This window comes from Pinus tabuliformis, chromosome 8 (genome assembly GCF_031772625.1).
Source record: "Pinus tabuliformis cultivar Carrire ecotype Pingquan chromosome 8, CPIR1, whole genome shotgun sequence".
NCBI lineage: Eukaryota > Viridiplantae > Streptophyta > Pinopsida > Pinales > Pinaceae > Pinus > Pinus tabuliformis.
This window is the reverse complement of record NC_142294.1, coordinates 245,037,143-245,058,742: the sequence shown is the minus strand read 5'-3', so window position 1 is coordinate 245,058,742 and position 21,600 is coordinate 245,037,143. Positions and strand designations below refer to the sequence as shown.

The following is a 21,600-nucleotide window of genomic DNA, read 5'->3' as shown; positions in this document are numbered from 1 at the left end:
AATAATACTGAGAGGGGGGGTGAATCAGTATTATCAAATTCTTTTAGCAAATCTTCCTTATTTATACTTTGAATTATTTCAGCATATCAGTACCATAAAAATAATGAGCATGAACAAGAAAAACACCAAAGAACACCAGATGTAAGGTGGAAACCCAATGTGGGTGAAAACCACCTGCTGCAATATGTCTCTATCTTCTTTCAAATTAGAAACTTCTTTTACAATGATTTTGTACTGGTGCAGTCCTTTACCAGTACACAGGCTGCAACCTGCAGAGAGCTACAACTCTCTCTCGTTTTCCAGTCTTTCCTACACCCCCTACTTCTTTTCATAAAGCATCAAATGATCATCAAGTACATATAAGTTACAGTCCACTACAGTTATCCGATCAACAATAACAGAACTAACCCAGAACACCTTATCAACAGAAAAATTCAATCAACAGAAGATCTTAAGACAGATACGCAGTTTTCCCTTCTGTGGCCTGCGTCGCTACGCACTTCACCTTCTGCTTCCCTGCGTATATCCGCAGAGATCCTTCTGCCGCACTGCGTGTCCACGCACTATTCCTTCAACCGCACTGCATACTGTTACTGCAGGTACGCACCCAGAGACACTATCGCGCCGCGTACTGTTACTGTAGGTACGCACCTAGATATACTATCGCGCCGCGTACTTTTACTGTGCGTACGCACCTGAACCTTCGTCGCCCTGCGTACCCACGCAGTTCTCCTTCTTCTGCTCTGCGTACCCACGCAGCTCTCCTATTTCTGCTCTGCGTACCCACGCAGATCTTCTGTTTCTGCTCTGCGTACCCACGCAGATCTTCTGTTTCTGCTCTGCGTACCCACACAGCTCTCCTGTTAAACACCTGCATACTTCTGATTAGGGCTGAATAGGCAGTCCACCAGAGTGGCACAGATGCTCAGATGCCCAGATCTGATCATGCGCTCGAGAGATCACCCTTCACAGATTCGCTTTCAACTTCATATAGATCAAGCTTTTAAGACCATAACCCAATATTTCAGATCTTAAGATATTCAATTGCAAAAGATGCTTAGCCAAGTGATCTCCTTTGCTTTATATAGGCAAGCTCCTCCTAAAATCATGGATCAATACCACGAGCCAAAACCATAGTAACACAAATACCGTCGGCTAAATACCAAGGGTTAAACATAAGAAACCCCACGTGTGCTTTTCTCTGCCTTGAAATGAGTGCACTGGGGGTACGCACCTCCTGAACGGCTGACCTGCGTATCTGGCCGCGGTCCCTTCACGGTGTACCTGCGGGTACGCACTTTCTGAACTGATCTCCTGCGTACTTCTTAATTTTCAACATATTGAGAGCCTTGCCACGGGTGTTGCCATCAAGTACAACATCTGTAACATATAGCCATACCAGAAACATAATGCCAACAGTTTTGTAGCAGATCTGGTTCACCAAAAGGTCCAAAAGCTGCCAAAAAATGACCTTTCTGCCTCTTTTTGGACACACAGAAGCAGTCTTGGGAGATTCAAGTTTTGAGGGGGCAAATGACCTCCAAATTAAAAAATTATAGGTGTTCCAGAAACTAGACTTGAATACCTTTCCAAGGAGATATCATGAGCTTAATTTTGCTAAGGGGAAGGCCTCCAAAATCAGGTGTAAAGTGGCACTGCGCTTAGGACCAGTGGCGCTGCGCTTAGGGCCATTTTGCTCAGGGAACTAAAGTTTTCCTGTTTTGACTGTGAATTTGATTTCATTCTCTTAATGGATGATTTCATTGATGTGATTGATGACATGGCATGTAAATATAATGGTAAAATAGTGTTAGAGGGTATATTCATTAGTTAGAGGTGATTTTGAGGCAAATGAATCAGTTTCCCCTTTTTTAGAGGCAAGTTGTTTGACTGCCTATATTCTAGTTCTTTGTTGGGAAATGGTTGAAACAACCCCTCTTCTCATGGATTCGACCCCTGAAGGTGAGGATGAGTAGTTTATATGTCTATATTATGTGTTTTCTTGGTCATTTGTTGAGTTTGGACTCACTTGGATGCTCTGAGCTTGATTGTACACCATTGTAAGCAATTTCGTAAGGAAATTAATAAGAATTGCAGCTATTTTTATGGTATCCCTGTGGTATGGTGTTTTAGCATAGTTTCTTATTTTTTTATCCATTGTTTACATATTTTATGTATGCCATCATCTATTTCACCGCTTCTAATTGAATGATATCAAGATAGATAGGTAGAATCCATTGTTTGGAGTGCTCTACCTTGGGAAATCATTCAGTATTCTATGTTTTCTGTTGTTTGAGAAGGATCCATGATTGCCACATGCCCTCCTTAGCTCCTCACCGGTCTTAGAAACCTCACCTCACTTAATTTCAAGTGCTAAAGCTTATACCTACCTTGCCCCATAGAACACCCTGCATTCTGACCTAATTTCCTAGACCTAAACTTCCCAGCTCCATCTGATCCAGCAAACACCAACAAATTCAATCAAAACCTTTCAAGCTACTATACCTAGCCTAAAATCCCTATTTGATCCAGTCACCTTGACTGAGATCCTAAAGGAGAGAGCCCTCTCCTGACCTTGTAGGGCTAGCTACAAGGTTAAGTGGTTTGTGGTTACCTTGGAAGCTTGCCTTCTTTAGCCTGAGGCAAATCTAGGTGATAACATAGTGGCGACCATACTAGGGAAGTAGTTTTATGTTCCTCAGTAAAATGTATCAAGTTTAGATCTGATTGTTGATGGTGGAAAACGATCAGACACTGGAAGGTTGAAATCTTTCACCTAGCGACTCTAAATCAGTTTCGAGATCAGATCCAAGGACTCCACTGGAAGATGAACCTGACCAAGAGAAACATGAAAGGACAATATGGAAAGATCAGGTATTCAAGTTGGAATTTCATCCAAGACATTATGTTGTTTGCTATAAATTTCTTCTTTTTTCCCGAGAATGTCAAGAAGGCTTTACAAAGTATACTGTATTCGAGAAAAGATCCTAGACCTGCATTTGATTCTTTCCCTTTGAATATTGTGAATACAAAATGTTCGCATGCCTTTGATCTTGATCAAGACCCTTCTTATGATTCTTATGATGACCGTCTTCAAACTGATGAGCCTCAAGAGACCACGACTGATTCTACAACTTTTGTATATACTCCTATAGCTTGTAAAATTCCAGATAGATACAAGCCTATGATTTTACCTCCTATATCCCATGCTTTCCCTAAAAATCATTACCTATATCCACCAAGATTTGATGGTGAATGTGACAACATCATTGCTGAGAGACATGTACTGAATTTTGAGTCTTTTCTTGACCTTTATGAAGTTGATGAAGTAGATGTCAGTGTTAGGCTTTTTGCTCTTTCTTTGCAAGGCAAAGTTAAGAGTTGGTTCAAAACCCTGCCTGATGTGAGCATCTCAGATTTCTAGTAGTTCGTCAAAATTTTCCTCGACAAGTGGATGGTCAGACAGAACCCTTTCTTGATTCTAGAAGAATATGACCAGCTGAAAATACTGCCAGGGGAGACAGTACAATAGTTTTATGCCAGATTTAACCAAGTTTATTGTTCGATTCCTGTTAATATAAGACCTCCTCTTGCATCCACTCTCTTACACTACCAAGATACCTTTGATCCAGAAATGTAGTTTTAGCTGAGGGAAAGGAACCTTGCAACACTTGACGAGATGCAAAACATTGTAGTAGATGTAGAGGCTAATTTGCTGATTAGAAGGGAAAAGTTGAAGGAAGAAGAGATGAAGAACATAGATCCAGAGGAATCGACATCTTTAGAGGTAAAGCTCGACATTTTGGTAAGTGCAGTGGAAGAGATGATGCAAAAAATCACCACAAGGAATGAGTATGATGTTCAAGACCATGGCTCGCTGATTGAAGAAGAACAAGTGGTTGATCCAAAACATTTCCTTTCTTATCCCAGTTTTCATAGATCTAATAATGATTGTTTTATAGATCATCTTGGACAAGAGAGATATGTTGATATGACATGTATGCTTGATGATGTGTTTTATAATGATGATTTGCCTCAGTTTGATCAGTATGATGATGATTATGTTCTCCAAATAAAAGCTAGTCTTGCAGAAAAATCAACAGCTGGTTTGTGGAAGGAGGAATTTCACTTTCAGCGGCTCGAATACAGTGATCAACCGATTCATATCATCTATGGAAGTGAGGAGGAAAGTGCACCAAATTTTGAAGTAAGTGAACGATATTTGCATTTTTGTTTTACTTCGTTTTAGTTCATCACAGACAACTTTCGTGCAATCAGAAATCAAACGTCAATAAGTTTTGATCTGGACCATCTAAAGGGCAATGAAATCCTTGTTCAAGACTTCTCATATCTAGATTTGCAGCCCCCAAATGCCATTGATTGTCAAGTTGCAGATTAAGACTTGGAAATTGGAACATATCAAATGATGCAAGTTTATTCTGTACCATTAAGTTTTGAATCATTTTAGTTTTTGAAGGGAATTTTGCATAGTATATCTTCAAATGAATAGCCTGTAGAAAATCATGCAATTTCATTAGAACAAATATAAAATGGGTTGCAACAGTCTTTTCAAGTTTATCACAATCCAATAGCTGATGTGTTGGACGATGTCCGTAGTCAAAGTCCTTCTCCATTAGCTAACTTTGAGCTTGAAAAAAGTACTGATACAAACTTGATCCGGCAGCCAGTTTCTTTGTCATTTTTAGTAGGAGTCTCATCACAAAGCTTAGATGAAAGTTTGCATTCTTGGTAAGAGGAGAAGTAAAGTGATTCATCGGATGGGCTAGGTCCTAGTGCACATGAATTTCAAGATCCTTATGCAGTACTTTTGGAGTCAGATAGAGCATCCATATTATTCAATCTGGGAAAATTTGGATCAGTTTACAAGTTTTCATGGGATTTTCCTTTCAGTAGTTCTCTCTTGTTGTTCATAAACAAGCGCTTGAGGAGAATTCAAACAACAGCTAGAATGCTTACTTGGTTGCATTGGTTGTTTCATTTCACTTGATCAGGTGATGAATGAAACAATTAGAGTAGGTTTTATTGAATAAGCTCCACTTCAAGCGTCTTTTCCAGTTTGTTAGTTGTGTTTTAGTATTGAGTCAGTTTCAAGTCAGTTTTTGTCTTTAAGTCATCAGTATTTAGTCATGTATTTTTTTTCTTACTCCATGCCCAATGGATAAGGCTACTAGCTCTACGGTGTTCTTGGCACCTCCAAGGAGTTACCATCTCCATTGGAGCCAATGTTAGTGTCAGTGTCTTCACACTGCCATCAGTGATCAAAATCTGCTCTTTTGCATTTCATAGTAGGAGTCCCATGCTGATGAGTTTTCATTCCATTTGGTCATGGATTCACTTATGGTAGGGTTTTCTTCAAATTTTTCCCTCATGATCTGTACTTGCTGATCTTATTTCATATATTTCAGTCATGGCTCATGTTCACTTTGCAATTCATTTCATTAGGTCTTAGGGTTTGGTCTCACTAGGTTTTAGGGTCCCACCATGGTCAAATCCAATAATTACATGTCAATAATGATCATCAAGGACATGAGGAGGCCAATAATGATTAGAAAAGCCATAATTTATCATTTTGAAAGCCTAATGTAGTCCTCACCTCAAAACTTGTTTTGAGGTGAAAACAAAGTATTTTGTTTTTACCTTCATTTTTTATGTAATTTTATGTTTGCATATGTAATATTGGTTCCCAGCTGCTCCTAATCATCTAATTATGTTGCCAAGCACCTACCACTACAAAATCAAGTCATCATGAGCACCATTTCACCTGCAAAAGCAAAAGAGAAACAAGCACTAAAACCCTAAATTCCTCTACCACTGAGCTAGGGTTGGCCATGGGAGCAAAGATATATGAGAAGAGGAGGCATGAGAGATATTAGAAGGTATGATTCATATCATCAAACATCAGGTTTCCATCATTTTTCAAGAAGTCATTCCAAGGAACAAGCCATTCACCACACATAAGGGACGATTTTTCTTCAAACTGTGTTTTTGAGCAAGAAAATATGAATTTGACAAAAGTGAGAGAGGTTTTTGTCCATCATAGACCCAAGAAGAAAAAACTCCTTTAGGTTTTACATAGGTGTCGTGGTTTTAGAGAAATGTCAAAAATATAGTTGCTACAAGAGAGTTAATGCACTTCTAGAGTGACCTTGGGAAAATCAAGATTTCTCCTAGCTGGATTGACCAAATGACTTTCTGTATGAGTCAAATGATAAGTAGACACAAAGATCTTTCCATGAGCTATCATAAGCTCAATTTGGAGTTTAGGAAGACCTCGAAACGTTGACTGAAACAACACTCTGCATTTTGGTAGCCTCATTCTGCACATTTTGACCAGTCTTGGGAGATTGGACTTTTGATAGGTAAAATGAACTCCAAATTAAAAAATTCAAGATGTTATAGAAATTAGACTCAACAATATTTCCAACGAGCTATCCCACACCCAATTTGGACATCGGGAAGGCCTCCAAAAGTTTCCTACAAAAGGCACTATGCTTAGGGAGAAGGGTGTTGCACTTAGGGGAAAATTTCTTAGTGCAATTCATAACAGGCGCTTTGCTTATACAGTGGTGCTGCGCTCCTGGGTAGTGGTGCTGTGTTGAGGCCAGCTAACACCAAAAATGCTCCAAACTTCAAATATTTGCTAAATTGCCTCCAAATTTGCCTTGTGCAAGTAAGTATCAGTCCTCTCCTTGCCATTTAGTTTGCATGTGTAAATATTTTCATGGTTTTTCACTCTCTATATAAAACCCTAATTCTCACTATAAACCCTATTTATTTGGTTTTCCCCATTACTCAAACTCATAACTAAACCCTTATCCCCATCACTTTTATCATATTCTACCACTCATTTATCACTCCCTAAACCCCCTCCCTCTTATTTTTGCTCATAGTTTCCTACATTCACTCGCACTCATCCCTACAAGCCATTGCACATACCATTCATCTCATACATTGTCAAAAATGTGCAAACTAAGAGAGTGATTAAACCATGGAAAGAGGAAGTTATTTTGAGTATGATCAGGATGAAAACGCAGGCAGTGACACCTCAGTAGGCAGAGCTAGGCAAAAGAGAAAACCACACAAGGGAGGAAGATAGACTCAAAATGTTGGCTGAAGCCTCTTTGGCCAACCAAAGCACTTGATGGTGGTGCTCCATGCCAAATTTGGGCAAATTTTGAGAAGTTTTTGTATTTTTGAAATTTTGAAATTCACAACACAGAAAATTTGTCCAGTGGCACTGCGATTTTTCCTAGGGCATCCATTGGAGAAAAAGTTGACATTTTTTGATTCAGAATGATGAGGACATGCACCCTAGAAATTTTCATAAGTTTTGGAGTAGATCTGGTTCACCAAAAGGTCCAAAAACTACCAAAAAATGACCTTTCTGCCTCTTTTTGGACACACAGAAGCAGTCTTGGGAGATTCAAGTTTTGAGGGGGAAAATTACCTCCAAATTAAAAAATTCTAGGTTTTCCAGAAACTAGACTTGAATACCTTTCCAATGAGCTATCATGGGCTCAATTTGGCTAAGGGGAAGGCCTCCAAAATTAGGTGGAAAGCAGCGCTGCGCTTAGGACCAGTGGCACTGCGCTTAGGGCCATTTTGCTCAGGGAACTAAAATTCGCCTGTTTTGACTGTGAATTTGATTTCTCTCTCTTCATGGATGATTTCACTGATGTAATTGATGACATGGCATGTAAATGTAATGGTAAAATAGTGTTAGAGGGTAGATTCATTAGTTAGACATGGTTTTCAGGCAAATGAATCTGTTTCCCCTTTTTTAGAGGCAAGTTGTTTGACTGCCTATATTCCAGTTCTTTGTTGGGAAATGGTTGAAACAACCACTCTTCTCATGGATTCGACCCCTGAAGGTTAGGATGAGTAGTTTAGATGTCTATATTATGTGTTTTCTTTGTCATTTTTTGAGGTTGGACTCACTTGGATGCTCTGAGCTTGATTGTACACCATTGTAAGCAGTTTGGCAAGGAAATTAATAGGAATTGTAGCTATTTTTATGGGATCCCTGTGGTATGGTGTTTTAGCATACTTTCTTCTTTTGTTATCAATTTTTTACATATTTTATGTATGCCATCATCTATTTCACTGCTTCTAATTGAATGATATCAAGATAGATAGGTAGAATCCATTGTTTGCAGTGCTCTACCTTGGGAAATCATTCAGTATTCTATGTTTTCTGTTGTTTGAGAAGGATCCATGATTGCCACATGCCCTCCTTAGCTCCTCACCGGTCTTAGACACCTCACCTCACTTAATTTCAAGTGCTAAAGCCTATACCTACCTTGCCCCATAGAACACCCTGCATTCTGACCTAATTTCCCAGACCTAAACTACCCAACTCCATCTGATCTAGCAAACACCAACAAATTCAATCAAAACCTTTCGAGCTACTATACCTAGCCTAAAATCCCTATCTGATCCAGTCACCTTGACTGAGATCCTAAAGGAGAGAGCCCTCTCTCGACCTTGTAGGGCTAGCTACGAGGTTAAGTGGTTTGTGGTTACCCTGGAAGCTTGCCTTCTTCAGCCTGAGGAAAATCTAGGTGATAACACTCTCAAACCGAATCTCTTAATTGTATGAACCAAATTCACAATATTTTCCTTATATAAAAAGGATTTTCCTTTTCTGTAGAGTTATTTTTACATGTTATACTTTTATTTATTTTTTGGTCATGAATCTTTCGATTGCAAACACCATCTCTGTTTCTGACATTAAATATGGCTTACTTTTCTAGTCTATGATTGAGCATACTTTTGCTGCTGGCGGTGCACTTGATGCAATTGCAACGATAAAGGCTATCACTACTGGGTGGCTTCACCCCACAATAAATCAATTTGTAAGTTTCTTATTGGCATGGAATTTATTTGCTAATAACTAAATGAAATTGAGCCACTCATTACCCTTTGATGTACAAATATAATTTTAAAGAGTCATTGGTTGTTTTCACTTTTGCTTTTTTGTGAGTATGAAAAAATAATTAATTCAATTTACATGTTTGAGACTCTTGGCAGAATACCAAGCCTGATGTTACAATTGACATAGTGCCAAATATGAAGAAGCATCATGAAGTACATGTTGGTAAGTAAATTTGATTGGAATTTAGGGTACAACATAAATTTTCGTGAAGAATTTAATGAATAACGATATGAGAATGATCTTGGTTCCCTTGGTAACATAGCTTGTGGTTGATCTCACTAAATTCATTGTCATAATAAAAAATGACAATGCTTATACGTGATATAAATGTTGGTTGCTCTTTCTTAGTGTTTTACATATGTTCTTTCTTAGTGTTTTACATATGGTCACCAGTCATTATTTATTTATTTTCTTGTTACAAAATAAAATTAAATGTCGGCTAATGTAATGTAGAATTTAATGTAATGTAAAAAGTAAAATACCAGCCTAGATCCATCTAATCCTTGATCCATCTTAATCCTCCTCCTCTCGATGACGATGATAATGATGAGTTCCCCTTACCAGCAACCAATAGTCTGCTTCATAATATTTATTGATATTCCACTCCACATTCAACCCAAATGGCTTGACAACAGTCAAAAGCAGGGGTTGTCTCAGTAATGGATTTATCATTGAGAATATGCTAGTCCACTGCATGTCTAGCCACACATTTTTTTTTCTTTTTTTCTTCCTTCTCTAGAATTATATACACTAAAATATGTGTTATTCCTTCCCTAGAATTATATACACTGAAAAATGTGTAGTTTTAGGTTGATAGAGTCATCAAATTTCAATCACTATTCTTTTATAGTTCTGTTATTAGTAGATATCTATCACTATTCCCTTTTAATGATCTTTTGCTGTATAATTTTCCTTCGTTTGAGCTGGGGTATGGTTTCAACTAGTCTTTTTTGGGTTCTTTTTATGTAGTTGTGTTGAAAAAGTTGAAATTCTTGAGAATTTGATTGCAATTGATAGATGGCGTGTGTCTACAAACCTTACTGAAGAGAAAAGATAAATGTTGGTTTCATTTGCACTGTGTTGTGATAAAAATGGGTAAAGAGGTCCAAGAAGAGGGATATGAACCTACATTTCCAAGTTGGGTTGGTAGGTTTGAGGCTAACTATAGATCACCAAATATTGTATGTATTCTCCAAGGCTCTATGCTTTGTATTGAATGAGGCTAACACATGAACTAATGAACTGTTATCGTAAAACACTGACATGATATCATATGCATTGTCTACACTTCCCTCTATCAGGATTTCATGAGCATGTATTTATTTATCTGAAGTTGTGGCCAGTATCACAATCACATGTCTCTCCCTTTCGTTTGCATGGGTCTATGCTGGCTAACCAAAAGTTGGCTCAGTTTTCCATTAGTGCAATAGTAAGACATAGTCTTGACCAAAAGTTCTTTCTAGTAACATATGCCTTTCATCTACATGGTTCTATGCCGCATGAGAAATGGTTGGCTCAGTTTTCCATTAGTGCAACAGTGAGATAGAGCCTTGAAAAATCATTTTAAAATGATTCCTTGAGATGGCCTGGGATTTAATCATCAGATGCTCAAAACCATCTTGTTTGATTCACAACTTGTGGTTGTGACCTGAAACTGGGAGTAGTTCTTAAGGAGAGCCTGAGGGTGATTCTTGGTGATAAGCACTAGAAATCTCTCTAATTGTTCAACAATGAAGTTGAATACCTAATATTTTGTTTGTCCAATTGTACTTTCCTTTGCTACCCCTTTATATCTATAAACTTCCATTCACAACTCAGGTCATCTAAAGTTTCTTGGCAAGGTTACCTCACTATTATACCAAAGGGGTGTTTAAGAAATTAAGACATTTATTGAAGACAAAACTATCATTTCATCTTAAAATTATCATTTTTTCTCAACTATTAATTTTAATTATTTTAAATTAAAAATTTACATTACAGACCCTTTTCAATGTCGTTGAATTAATCTTGTTGTGCAAGATACTAAGTCCTCAGATCTGAGTGGCCATGGGTTTAGGACTTTGACTAGAGTGTTTCCAAGTTTCTCTTCTATCTTCTAGTCCACATTATAGGAGAGAAACAAGAGCATACATGGGGGCATACATGAGGTTGATGAGAGCTTTGACTACCTATTCCTTCTTCACCCATACGCACAACAAAGGGAAAACCATAATCACTATTATTCGTGACAACCTAGACGTGGGGCATGTGGATGGTGGCAACATTGCAGGAGGCCTTGGATGCAGCAGCTGAGAGGTGCTACTATAAGATGAAGTTGTGCATCGAGCCACCCCTAAATGCTCTAAAAAATAATTGCAAATATGCATGGAGGGTGGCCATGAGAAACAAGAACTTGATGTTGTCAGAGCCCATCAATGTCATGGTGGGTGACCGCCTGAGCCTCCACAACTACATCTAGACACTGTAGGGTTGGAAATCTTGATGAGGGCACTCTCGATGTCAGGCATGCTTTGTACTCTAACTGTCACCCCACTATCTTCACATGCAACTCTTTTGCTGGAATCCTACATCAAGCAAGTCAACATGATAATGTTGTTTCTCTTTATAAATTTATCAAACAAGATGGTGTTATAGAAAATCTCAGTCCATATAGAATAGGTATGAGTACTCATTCTGAGAGGCTGGACATGGAAGCGTTGTTCAATATGATGAAAACCATCTACGAGGCTGAGATGACGCCAAGTACAGTAACTTTTAATCATTTAATGAAGGCCCATTTTAGGCTCAATAAGTATGAAGAGGACATGAGGCTTTTTAGGGAAATGCTAGAGAAATCCATGGTGTTGATCCTCCTACATATGTTGCTACTATTGAGGGTTTTTATGCAATGAAGCTAGAAGCAAAGTTGTACTTGGATATGAGGAGATGGGGTTCGATCTTCAGTGAGCTAGTATTTTGTAATTTGATTTAGATTTTTTTCAAAGAAGGAGAGGTTTAGAAGAAATTGGATGTGTTTACCTTTATTCTGTAGAATTTTGAACTAACTTTCATGTCATATAATGTCATGATCGATGGGTTCTACAAGCCTCGCTGGATGTAGGAGGGCTTAGAGTATTTACAGAAGATGGGAGAGAGGAATATAAGCCCTAATGGTGCCTTGTATGCAATTTTGATGAGTGGGTATATTGGATGTTGTGAATTGCAAGAAGCCGAGAGGATTTTTGGATCAATGGTGGTAAAGGGATGTATGCCAAATGTTGTGGTATATAAGACATTATTGGATAAGTACTTCAATGAGGGGGGTGACTGAAGATGCTGAGAGGTTTCTTGACGATATGGTGGCAAAACAACATGATCTCGATGAGGTCACATATACAATATTGATAGACGAGTATTAAAAATTGGGTAAACTGGAAGTAGCCTTGAAGATATTTGGTAGAATGAATGAAGTTGGCTTTAAACCAGATGTTTTTTTTACAATAAATGGTTTGGGGTTTTATGCAAAGAAGGAAAATTGGAGAAATCTCAGAAGCTCATCCAAGCTATATGGTGGAAGGAGGTCAAAAGGTTGATGTTACGATATATGATGTGCTGATAAAACCTTCATAAATGCAATTAAAAATTTTATGCTTGAATACCATCATATTTATTGAATATTTTATTTTGATCTAGTTACACATTTATTATCGGACATCTTGACTTTTGTCTTGGAAAATTATAAGGGACCCCTTTTGTTAAATTTGGAAACTAGGGCCAAACTCCACCTTGGAAAACTCATATGATGGAGATGATATTTTTTTGGGATCCTCTTTCCCAGAGGTGTAGAATTTATCTAAAGATCATCTCATTCTGACATGTATAAATGGAATTATGAATTTATTTCTTCTATGGACAAATTGTTAAGGTCGGCCAACAATCTAATGTAGGCTCAAGAAGCCAAAAAGTCATGTCTCTTCACCCTCAATGTTGCATATAAATAGAAGGGGCATCCACCTCATTTGGAAATTCATCATCTCACACATGTCTCTCTCTCCCCATCTGATTGGGTCGTATGAATTTCAGGGAAGCCTTCTTCTCCTCCACACGTGCGAAGAGTTGATTGCTTTTTTTGTTTTCCTGTGTTGACCACGTTGCAATAAGTTTGACCAACATTTATCGAGCAACTTTGACCTTGCTTGACTGTATTTTTCTTGGGAGAATTTCTGTTTAGACAGACCACATTCTTTGGCACAAGTTTCAATAATTTCTGGGCAGGTTGACCAACGTTGACTGTAGGTTTGATTGTGCGTGGACCAAGTTTGACCAATTTATTTAGGACTATTTTGGGCTAATTTGGACTGTTTTTGGAGGCCAAATTGATTGGGTTTGACCGAGCTGATTTGGAGGAGTAATTCTACTCATTTGACCAACATTGACTTTCTGGTTAGGGCATCCTATTGACTGCAATTTGACTGGACAAATTTGATTGTGTTTGGGAAAGTAAAATTTTTATAGTGTACTCTCTCTCTGCTGAATTTTGAAGAATAACAAGAAGATTTGATGAAAGGGTTTTCCCCACATTGGGGTTTTTCACTGGCATCCGCCAAATATTGTGTCCTCTTGTCTTGGCTTGTCTTCTAGTTATTGTTAATGTTCTATTTGCATTTACTATTGATGTTAATGTGATTATTAATTTGGAAATTTATATTGGGATAATAAGAAAAATTGAATTAAATTTCTCTTAAGCATAGAACATACCATTGTTATCTAAAGTTAACATGGTATCGGACTTGAGGTGAAGACAAATCCCAAGCAAGAGTGAGAAGAGAAATCACTGAGGTTTTTTGGACAAGGACAAGATTCAATGGCCTCCGCATCTTACTTTAAATATTATGACAAGCTCAATGATAAATATGATTATCATGCATGGAAAATGTCTCTTGACCTGACTTTGGAAAAGAAAGATGCTATGGACTATGTGCAGGGAAAAAATATTGAACCTCCTTCAAATGCACCAACTGCTGCGAAGAAAAAATACAAGTAAGGTGAATTCAAGGCTAAGAATATCATCAAGGATTAAGAACAAGCATTTGGTTGCATACATATTTGATTTGAACACATCTAAGGAGATGTATGACAGGTTGGTTGGAATGTTCAAAGTTATCCATGCAAACCAAGTCCTCTTTCTCAAAAACAAGTTAAAGGACATAAAGAAGGGAAGAGGTGAAGATATCCAATCCTACTTCATTAGGATTACTAAGATAAAAAAAAGATATTCTTTCAATTGGAGAAGTTATTGCTGATAGGGATCTCACTCTCATTTCCCTTGGAGATCTCCCTTGTGAATGGCATGTGTTCAACACTACTATCCTGAACAATGACAAAATTTCAGGTTTTGATGGATTGTTGACTAGATGTACTCAAGAAGAGACAAGGATGATGGAGAGAGACATGCCTTCAAATAGGAATGATCCTATTGCATTCTCCGCTCATGCTAAAAGAAATAAAAATGCAGGTTCAAAGAATTAATGTCAATGAAGATCAAAATTCAAAGATGGAAGGAAGCGAAGATACCTCATTTGTAACAAGTTTGGCCACTATGAGAGGGAGTTTCCTAATAGAAGGGATACACCTTGGGATGATGACAACAACTAGCACAATAACTTCAGGGGTAACAACAATCAAACAAATGGTAGGTTCAACAACAAAAGAAAAAGAAATGCTCCTGCTACTGAACATGGAAATAGTCAACCTCCCAAAATATCAAGAAACTCTAGATATGATTAATCTAATGTTGTAGTAATGAAGTGCCAGAGGAAGGAGGACGAAGTGTCGGAAGAAGTGTTGGAGTATATGATGCAGAAAGGAGTGAAGACTTGACTTATGCTTGAAAGATATCTTTGTTAGGGGTATAGGGTTTGGCATTGATCAATATAAGTGTCAATATTAGAAATTCACTAAAGGGTTTTCCTCTCAAGAGTAGAGAGTTTTTGGCCCTGGCAGAGAGACAACATCTTGTGTTCTTGTTTTTATGTTTTGGTAGTAGTTTTATGAAGTACACATAGATGCGCTAATAAGAAGAAGAAGAAGAATAAGCTAACAAGAAAAGTAAAAACACTCCACCAATTGTTATCAAGTAACGAATAATCACACTACACTACCTTTCCCTAGATTCTTCAACATGGTATCAGAGCTGAGGTGACACAACAAGGAAAGGGAAACTCAAGAACACTCATCAAAAGAAGCATCTACAAAGTTGAAGCATAAATCATAGAAGTCTCAATCACTTCAAGGAAAAGAAGGGTCTACAAGCTATCAAGCTTTCAAGGAGGAAGCAATTCCATTACATCTCAAAATCTATCAAGCAAGTACATGTCCCCTTCTAAATATACATCAATGTCTTTTTTCAAGGAAAGCAATAATTGGTAAGTACCAATAACTTTCTTGCATGGAAGAAGAGGATTGATCTACTACTCAAGGAGAATGAACTCCTAGAGCATGTGAAATGGAATATCGCTATCCCTGCTAAGGAGAAGACTCAAGCCTTAGCCAAGTACAATAAGGATGTGACAAGAGCTCAAAGGATTCTGATAGAATCAATCAAAGACTATCTCATTCCTTATGTCTCCAAGTTTGAGACATCAAAATAAATTTATTATAAGTTAGTCGAGATATTCTTAGTATCCACAACTAGAGAATTAATATCTCTGAGGAATGAATTATACAAGATGAAGATAAAAAAGGAATGAATAGCTCCCTACTTCATGAAAATCTCTGAAATGAGAGATCAACTTGAAGAGCTTTGGGAAGTCATGTCTGATAGAGAGATGACAATTGTAGTACTCAATGCTCTACCTAAGGAGTGGGGAAACTTCACATCTAGCATATATACTAAGAAGGAAGCAACCACTCTCAGTGAAATGTGGTCTCTATGCAGAACGGAGGAAACTAGACATAAGGCAAAAGAATATGTGGGATCAAAGGAGAAATCATTTGCTACCATGGCCAAAAGAAAGTTTAAATTTGGCAAGCTTGGTCCACGAACAAAAAACAACAAAGACATGTCCAAGATCCAATGCTTTAGATGCCAAGAATATGGACATTACAAAAGTAATTTCCCTAAGCTTAAGAAGGACAACAATAACAAAATGAAGAGGGAAGAATATCACTTGTCTCAAGAGGTGAAAGAAGAAGGAAAGATTCAAAAGAAGGAAGATCCTTTGGATCTCTACTATGACTAGGTCAAACTCTTTACTTCTAGAATTCTTTCAAAGTTTGAGTAGAATAGGAGCATGTAGGAATAAATTAAATTTCATGGCTAGAAACATCCTCTAGAATCTTGCAGCATGATGTACATAGAGTTCTAGATACTCATGTAGATGTAGCATTTATGATAAAAGCAAAAATTCATAAGTAGAAATATCTAGGAGCATAGTAGATATAGCTCAAGATATTCATGTAGAAGAAGCATACATAGAGTAGACCTCATACATGATGAAAGAAAATTTATCATGATAAGAATATTAGAAGACCTACATCATCAAAATAAAGGAAGAGTTTGCAAGTCAAGGATATTTAAGACCCTATGATGGAATCTTCAAAAGAAGGTTCATGAACCAAATTAGATGTCTCATTGGTAATATCATTCATGGGATTCAAGAAAGGGATGATATGCAGGCAAGATAAGATGAAGCAAGAAGGGCTACACAAAAGGATGATCAAAGGAAAATAAAGATGAGGTAATCAAAGTTTAAGTCATGTTTTCATTTTTATATTATTGAGTCATGGGTATAGTTCTAAAACATGATCAAGCATGAAAGAATCTCTTTCACCAAGGACATGCTTGAAGGCATGCACTACAATGCAATGAAGGTCAACAAAATAATGTGCTCACATAAGAAGCATAAGATTGTTGACTAAGAAGAAATAATAAATGTTGACAAGTCTAGATAGCAAGCAATGAAGGAATTCTCTCGCGAGAAGAATTACATGGTTGACCCTTGACACCTATGAAGGCCTTGGAGATACAAAAGGTGCAGATAACTAATTCTACTCTACAGATATGTCATGATGAAGAAACCATACAACAAAATAAAAAGCAATGTTTAAGCAATATTAGGATGAAGTCATGATGGGCTACTAGGTCAAAGCATGTAACCTAGCAAGTAATATGAAGCATCTATGAGAAGAGTATTCTGAAGCATGGACAAGATGACAAAGGAGTAGCCAAGATGACAAGAGAACCTGATAGTCACTTGCCATGAAGCAATGGCATGACAAATCAAGAAGGAAGTGATCGATGGATGGTCGCCTACCTAGAAGAAGTTCGAACAAAGACTTCATGACATCAAGAAAGGAAGGAGATCAAGCAACTGAAGGACTCACAAGAAGTTGTTGATGAAGGAAAGAGTCCCTAATTAAGAAGGAGCTCTGACAGGTCCCTGATCAATAGGAAGTTTTTGGATCACCCCTGATTACAAAGGAGTGATAATTGTGTTTTCCATTTCATGGGTCGTGTACTAGACCAGGACTAACAACCGTAAGTCCAGATGAAGGCCATGAAGGGAAATGTAGACACAAGATAGACACAACATTCTTGTCTTCACTTGAGAAGAAAGAATGGGAGGATTAGGTAATCATCTAGCATCTGATACTCTTTGAGGATGTTTAGGGAATCCAAGACAAGAGTAGGCAAGAGGACCGATATTGTTTGAGGGCTGGGAACCCAAGATAATAATAGTCCTAGAAGGTCATATTCATTGAACACCCGAGTGGGTATGTACCTTGAGAGACAATGATGAAGGTGTCTATAAATCATTGGTCTCGCTAGCATTGTAGCTCATGGTCTTATAAAGGGATGGAGTTGTTAGTTAAGGTCTTGCACTATGACAATGCTGATGAATATGATGCTATAACATATGGATTAAAAATCTGATTTATCTTATGTGAATTCTTCAAGATTGATAATAGCCAAACACCCTGTAATGTTGTATGAATACCTCCCTAGTTAAGAGGGAGTGTTGAAGGAAATGTAACTAGGTTCAATCTTCATAAATGTACTTTTGATATTTGTATTTATTCAAGAAAAAAATATTATTTTTATAATATATGTCAATGAGTTTCTTGCTCACTAAAATAGGTCTAGCACCATTTAAAGTGCTATAGGAAAGTCAAATAGTCAAAAGAAAAAGGTTGAAGACCTTAAAGGCATGTTACACCTTGTATAAATATGTATTGAAGTTAAGAGAATACCTCCAAGAAAAGTCAAGTCTCCTCTTAAGCTAAGGCCTCATCATGGCACCATCAAGAACCTCATTCAAGCATGCTGCACCACCATGAAACTATCTGAAATCTACTCTTCTAGTCAACTTGAAAAATAGTCAACTAGTCGGCCTACATGTCGGCCTAGAGGAGGGACAGTCCTCTATATATAGAGGTTTCCCACTCCCTCATAAAGAGGAAAACGCAAGCTCTGAAATAAATAAACAAGACAAGTCGAGAAAGAAGGTAAGGGAGCCTCTAGTGCAGCGAGGAAGTGAGGACAAAGTCGAAGATTGGAAGGCTATTCTTAGGGTCATATATAGCCACATGTGAGAAAGAAGAAGGTCTATCTACAAATACAACAACAATAATTATTTTGTTCAATCCTTATCATTGTTTGAGTTAAAAGTTGAGGTCTACAAGGCCTCTCTCTAAGAGTCAAGGGGAAGCCCTCACAAACGAAGGAAGAAGGGACAAGACTGAAGTTGAAGGGACTCTTTTCTAGGGTAGAAAATAGTCACATGTGAAAGAATCAGATCCATGCATGCAGTCATAACAACCCTACGTTACAGTCATCCAAGTTAGTTGATTTATGGATAGAAGAAAGGAACCATCATAAGAAGAAGGGTCTCATCAATAGTATCTTCTCTAGAGAAAGAGTAACAAGGTTAATAACAAGTTGAAAGAAGAACAAAGTACCAGGGGAAGGAGGACAAAGTGCTGAAAGAAGCGCTGGAGTATATGATGCAGAAAGGAGTGAATACTTGACTTGTGCTTGGAGGATCTCTTTGTCAGGGTTCTAGGGTTTGGCATTGATCAATAGAATCTTCAATAAGAGAAATTCACTAAAGGGTTTTCCTCTCAAGAGTAGAAAGGTTTTGGCCTTGACAAAGAGCCAACATCTTGTGTTCTTGTTTTTATGTTTTGGTAGAAGTTTGATGAAGTACATACATATGCACTAATAAGAAGAAGAAGAAGAATAAGCTAACAATAAAAGTAAAAAAAGTCCACAAAATTTTATCTCGTAATGAAGAATCACACTACACCACCTTGCCTTAGATTCTTCAACACTTGCATGGTTTACTTAAGTAGGAAGTCTATGTAGAACAACCCACGGAGTTTAAAGTCCAAGATTGAAAGACTCATGTATGCAGGTTGAAGAAATCCCTTTATGGGTTGAAGCAAGCACCCTGAGCTTGGTATGAGAGGATCGAAAACTATCTAATGAAGCTAGTTTTTACAAGAAATGAAGTTAATCAGAGCCTTTACTTTAAGGTTGAAAATGATAGACCTCTCATCCTGGTACTTTATGTAGACAATCTCTTTCTGACAGGTGCAAACCCTCTCATTCATCAATGCAAGAGGGAGTTAGCTTCCGAGTTAAAGATGAATGACCTATGATTGATGTATTATTTCTTAGGGTTGGAGGTCCGGCTAAAGCTAGATGAGATTTTCCTTTCTCAAGGATAATACATTGTGAAGCTACTTGAAAAATTTGGGATGGTGGATTGTAAGTTTGTAACTACTCCGATGGAACTCAACTTCAAGAACTTATGCGGAAGTGTTGTTGGGCCTAATTTGGGAAATCCTTCTGAGTATCATCAACTCGTGGGGGGCCTGATGTCCTTGGTGAACTCAGATCTGGACATATTCTTTGTAGTGAATACATTGAGTCAATTTATGGTCGAGGCTCATCACATACATTGGATTGCTGCGAAGAATATTCTGAGATATCTTCAGAGCACAATCACCTATGGACTGAGATACACTGTTAGGAATATGAGGCTCCATGGTTATTTTGATGGTGACTCAGTTTGCAGTGTGGTGGATCATAAGAGCACATCAGGATGTTTCTTCTCACTAGTTTTTTCTTCGATATCCTAGATGAGTAGGAAGTAGAAATTGGTTGCTTTGAGCACTGCTGCAACCGAATATATTACTTTTAGTATGGCCTCCTGTGAAGTTGTTCAGTTGAGGAAGCTCTTTAGTGAGTTTTTTGGACGTGTGCTAGATACCACCATGATCTTCTGTGACAAGAAAAGTGGGATTTGTCTTTCTGAGAATCCCTTGTTTCATGCCCTCTCCAAGCATATTGATATTAGGTACCACTTTATCTGGGATATAGTACTATGGGGAGAACTAAGGCTCCATCACATTGGGACTGATGATCAGGTCACAGATATAATTACAAAGCCCTTGGGTGAGGCCAAATTTTTAACCTTCCCTTGAACGACTTGGAGTCGTAGATGGACTCTCTAATGAGGGTCCCGTTTGAGTTGGATATTGAGCTTCAGGAGCTACAGGGGGCTTGGGGTACTTCTTGGAGCGATGAGCGACCATAGTGTGAGTGGTTCACCTTCCCCTAGTGGTGCATTGTGTACAAGGTGAGTGTTTCACCTTCACCTATGATACCCCATGATGGTTGATATATGCATAGGATGAGTGGTTCACCTTCTCCTACCGATGCATCCTACCCATGCATTCCGGGACTCATGGGAAGTACCTCTCATCTTGACAATGAGTAGGGAAATGAGGATAGGAACCATAGTACTACCAATGGACGCATTGTGCAATATTGTACTCCCTATGCTAAGATGTTTGATATTGATCTGGGATCACTCGAGACTAAGTTTGGGTCAGTGGAGAGCGATATGATATGCTCTAGATCATTTCTTCTTCATTATTTCTACATCGTCCAATTGAGAAGACCATGGATGAATGTGATGGTACAGACTGTCAGATGGTTTGGCAGGCGGAGTTATCCCTAGTTGAAAGGGAGTGTTAAATTTGGCAACTAGGGCCAAACTCCACCTTGGACAACTCATATGATGGAGGTGATATTTTCATTGGATTCCTATTTCCAAGAGGTGTAGGATTGATCTAAAGATCATCTCATTCTGACATGTATAAATGGAATTATGAATTTATTTCTTCTATTGACAAATTGTCAAGGTCAGCCAACAATCTAATGTAGGCTTAGGAAGCCCAAGAGTCATGTCTCTTCACCCTCAACGTTGCATATAAATAGGAGAATATACCTCATTTAGACATTCATTATCTCACACATATCTCTCCCTCCTCATCTGATTGCGTCATACGAATTTCAGGGTAGCCTTCTTCTCCTCCACATGTGCGAAGGGTTGATTGTGTTTTCTATTTTCCTGCATTAGCCAAGTCGTAGTAAGTTTGACCAATGTTGATCAGGCAACATTTGACCTTGTTTGACTCTGTTTTTCTTGGGAGAATTTATGTTTGGGCAGGTTGTATTCTTTGGCACGAGTTATGAGAATTTTTGGGTAGGTTGACCAGCATTAACCACAAGCCCTTTGACTGTGTGTAAACCAAGTTTGACCAATTGCTTTAGGACTGTTTTTGGTTAATTTGGACTATTTTTTGAGGCTGAA

At 38.0% G+C, this 21,600-nt stretch overlaps 1 pseudogene; it reads left to right on the top strand.

The window, feature by feature from the left end:
• The first annotated feature begins 12,005 nt into the window (after positions 1-12,005).
• Positions 12,006-12,565, top strand: LOC149235052 (uncharacterized; annotated as a pseudogene).
• Positions 12,566-21,600: the final 9,035 nt, after the last annotated feature.